Below are 4,426 nucleotides of genomic sequence, written 5' to 3'. Positions count from 1 at the left end.
ATGCACACAGGGGATCAGTTTTAAACTCTGCTCTTATCGCCTGATTCTTTCACATCCTCCACGTATCAGTGGAGAACACGCAGACTAGTTATTTTAGATCTAGAAAGACATGCATTTATGCCAGACCTTTTATTGTATGTAATTAGTGTATATCTACATTTAAATTTTCTTGAATAAGGAAGGATAATGTGTACTGTATGTGCAATGTTCACCTGCAGTTGGTATTTCCACCAGCCACACTGACGTTCAGTATCATCTGAGCCAGAGATGGAAAGGAAACATGACGACGATTGCTTTCGCCGTCGTGTGTGTATGACACACACACGACAGCAATCGTGCAAAGCTCTAAGGATCTTGGTTGGAATTGAATGGTGTATTTGGAATTTTAACTGGCAGAGCAAATTAGTTTCATTCATATTAATTAAGCACATTAAGACATTTTCTTATTAAATTCCATTTATGTTTTTAAATACTTTCTTCATTTCAGGGATCAACATTTGTTCAACTTGTATCTTTAGTCATCTTAGTTGGTTTAAAATGGGCAAGAAGCAGCGTTCAATTTACCCAAAACAGTAGAAATGCCAAATTTCCCAGATTGTCTTCATTCAGCACTTGACAAAAATTTGATGGTTATCCCCTATGAACCATTACAGTTAGTATGAATTATGACTGTAGAAAATAGAGATAGTATATTAGATTCGACTTTTTCTACCTACCTATCTTGTGTGGCAAGATTGTATGGGGACACTTTCACTGGACTTATTTTCATGCATGTTGGATTTCTTTGTTCTGAAGTTGGCTGGTTAATTAACTACAGAAGCGCTGACTTTAATTGAGATACATTGTAGTTAACTTGCCCACAAGCAAAACCTACAAATATAGTGTTTAGCAGTGTTTAAAGTCTGTTTTAAAAAAAATCTGGTTCTTCACTTTACGCAGTAGGTGTTTTTCAGGTGGGTGGATGGATTGAAAATCCTCCTGGTAAAAACTAATGAAACAAAGAAGAAAACTTGCATAATATAAACAAGGACCACTTGTGTAGCTGTACAAGGTGGGACTGGATCATTTAAGGGACATTTTTATAACAATTTCTTTGTGATAAATTATGATGAATATAATTAAAATTACAGCATATACAACAGAACCAATAAGAAACAGTGTTTTTGTAATATTTCATGATGTAGGTTAAACGATTTGGAAAAAAAAAATGGAGAAACCTTTTTGATTCCTTTTTTTGGGGTAGCATGTTTTATATCAGCACTGTAGCAACTGTAACTGTTGTCAGAGTAAGAAAAAATGCTATAATTCCTTTAGGATGAAATGTATAGTGGTAAACCAGGGATTGCTAGTTCCACTCATTTAAGCAGTCTCTGAAACCTGAATATGAGCAATTTGTTTTGGTTTAATAAAGACCACAATCTTGTGGTAACTGCCTCAAATTTCTCCATTTATTGGTAATACATTTTCTTCTCTATTGCAGTACCAAATGTTTTTTAAACTTAATATTTCAAGTAAATCCTTGGTGAACCCACAATTTCCAGTGTAATTACATTGTATAAATCAGATACCAATAAAATCAAATTTTAGCATTATAGCCCAAAAACATTATTCTTATATAATCAAAAGAATTAAAAATTGCTAGGTTCCTTATTAAAGAGATTAGCCATATTTGATCCACCTTCATCTGTATGTGTATTATTACATGACTTTATCCTACACTGTTGGACCAACATGCCTGCTAGGTGCTCATTTTCAAAAGTATAGATCCATTTCTGGACTTGTCCTCATTTCAAATAACACAATGAAGTAAAAATTAAAAAAAAAGAATGTAACATAAATAAATCCCTGGAGTCTGGGTGTGGCTGAGCGCGCGCATCTATAGTTTTTTCTCATACACACTGCAATAATGTTTGTTTGTTTGTTGTTTTAGTGAAACTACAACATGTAGTTTCCTTTACATCATAAGAATAAAGAATGTGGGATTTAATATAATGTGTGACTGTTCTCTCCTTTTCACTCTCTAATTAAACAGTGAGAAAAAGGTTTAATTTTCATGTCTTCAATTGGTACTCGGTTCTTTACCCTGTAGATACCCAGTATTTACAAAAATTCTCAGAGCATAATTTCTTTCTCCTTTCCTCTCACCATACATTTAAGCACCAGCAGGAGACCAGTAAGTTTTTTTTTTTATTGGTACCTGATTCCTACAACAAAATTTCACTGTAAATTGTGGGCTGTATTACAAAATACCAATTTTGTTACCAAAATCTCTCTTTCAAGAGTGTCCTGACCAAAACAGCAACAATAGCACAGAAATGCAGACAAAATAAGACAGATAACACACAAAACATTTATGTAACAAAGTCAGAATGAAACACAAATGGAATTATAAATCATAAATTTCATGAATGAAATTTCTATTTAAATCGGATAAAAGATTTCATCTTAAAAACAACCTAAATAGCACATTAACACAAGTCAAAAGCTGTGTAAAACCATAAAACCAATCTAAAAGAGTAATGAGACTAATCATCAAACTTCCAAATTGTCCTACAACATTGACAGCCAGAAGAGAGAGCACAATGAGGTTTAGCTGCAGAGGGTTCCAAAAAGGTAAAAGCTTCGCATCGCATTTTAATAATGAGAATCTTTGCCATCTTACTTTTGGTTTAGATGCAATAAATCATGTCAGCCTGGATGTTTGTTCCTGCATTCACCTAACGATGTCTCTATTTGAAATAACTTGGCACTGAAAACATATTATAACTTACTTAAATACTTTATTACTATATTAATATTACTATAGTACTTTATTATACGTTGCTTGTGTAAAATCCTGTAGTTTGTTCTGGATTGTTCACATCCTTGTCCTTGCAATTATTAACCTATGACTTTTATTTTTACCTTTAGGATTTCTGAATTTAAGGACCAGGATCTTAATGTTGAGCACTTTATGCAAACAGGGCCATGAGAGATTTCAAAAGACTGATATAGTGATATTTTTAGAAATACCTTTTAAAATAAAAAAACAGATGTTTGTATAAAATATGAAATATACAGTATATCAGTTATCAAATGGAGTTTCCCCTATGCTCTTTAAAAAAAGGTAAAAAGTACAAAAGTATACCATATTGGGATTGATGAAACAAGTTAACAGCTCTGATTTCAGGGAGTATGAGAATTTTTAGGGTGTAAAAACTAGGTTCACTGACCTGTAAAGGTTCTAAAACTCTTGCTTATATGACCTGGTTCTCCAGCAATTGTAAACTAATGTGAACCAATTTGTGTACTGTATAACTGGATTGCTTTACAATGAAATTCAAGCACAATGATGTATGCTAAGATACATTTAATCAGTAAATATGTTAATCATTTTGTGATTATTCCTACAGTGCATATCTGTAAGATACATTATCTGTGAAAGTATTAATGTATCATCATTTTTTTTCCAACTTTAACTAGACTATATTTTGGAAAAGGAAACTAATGGAAATTAAGGTAAATTGGCCCACGACAATGTGTGAGATATTTTAAGTGCTAAGCTTAGTTGTCTGTGTTGCATTAAAATTCTAAAACGTATTTAAAATTCCATCTAATTAAGTGGAGATACTATGTATCTGGCAGATATTCTGCACACAAACTGTATTGCAACAGCAAAATTGCTCACATCAACTGGTTCACAGTGTTCATTGCTAATGTGGATTAATGTGTCCTGTCTTGTTCCTGCTCCCACAGACATGGACTCTTATAGACAAAAGTAATTAAGATGAATAATCAGGATTTAAAGAGCCTTTGTTTGTATTATTGCTAAATTCATGGATAAGGACACAGTTTCTCTGTGCTTTACATGAGTGTAAAGGCAATTTGCTGAGTGAATGTTATTGTTCAAGGCTAACTAGCTAGTAAAACAATAGGCGTGATATGTCATAGCAGTAAGTGCTGCTCCAAAGAGCTAAACTCCCCACCACTAATGAATTCATTAATCTCTCTATTTATTCCTGACAAGCAATTATCTCCTCTCACAGAGTGAGGGTCAGGAGGCAAGGTTGAGAGCTCTCACATATTTGCTGAAGAGGAGACATAAAACATGACCCAATCACTGCTATCCTCATAAACCTGGTACTACTTATTTTTTTGTTTTGTGCAACGCTTTGATAAACTTCTTTAATAATCCTGCATCTGCTGTTTTGGTAAATGGTTTTTAATTTTAATCTCCATCCAAACCTAGACTGGCGTTATTGACATTAGTTGCCACATTTTGTTCTGGACAGGGGCGGATCTACAGGGTGGCAGGATGGGGCAGCTTCAAATATCCACATAGGACTTGCCATCTTAGTTCTCACCCCACCTTGCTTACATCTAAAACTTTGACAGTTTAGTTAATTCAGCAACATAGGCACTATATCCCTACATTGCCGAACTTCGT

General features: G+C 33.7%; 1 protein-coding gene across 6 annotated transcripts in view; it reads left to right on the top strand.

Annotated features, from left to right (window-relative positions):
- The window catches only part of insig2 (insulin induced gene 2), an 11,809-nt gene extending 9,626 nt beyond the window's left edge, over nucleotides 1-2,183 (top strand). For all 6 annotated transcript variants that reach the window (XM_040149202.1, XM_040149201.1, XM_040149198.1 and 3 more), the window contains exon 7: nucleotides 1-2,183. This exon is cut by the window's left edge and continues 469 nt beyond it. The gene's annotated coding sequence lies outside the window, so the exon portion shown is untranslated.
- The last annotated feature ends 2,243 nt before the right edge of the window (nucleotides 2,184-4,426 follow it).

The sequence above is a fragment of the Xiphias gladius genome, chromosome 16, assembly GCF_016859285.1.
Source record: "Xiphias gladius isolate SHS-SW01 ecotype Sanya breed wild chromosome 16, ASM1685928v1, whole genome shotgun sequence".
Lineage (NCBI taxonomy): Eukaryota > Metazoa > Chordata > Actinopteri > Istiophoriformes > Xiphiidae > Xiphias > Xiphias gladius.
The sequence above is the reverse complement of the archived record's forward strand: the minus strand, read 5'-3'. Positions and strand labels throughout refer to the sequence as shown.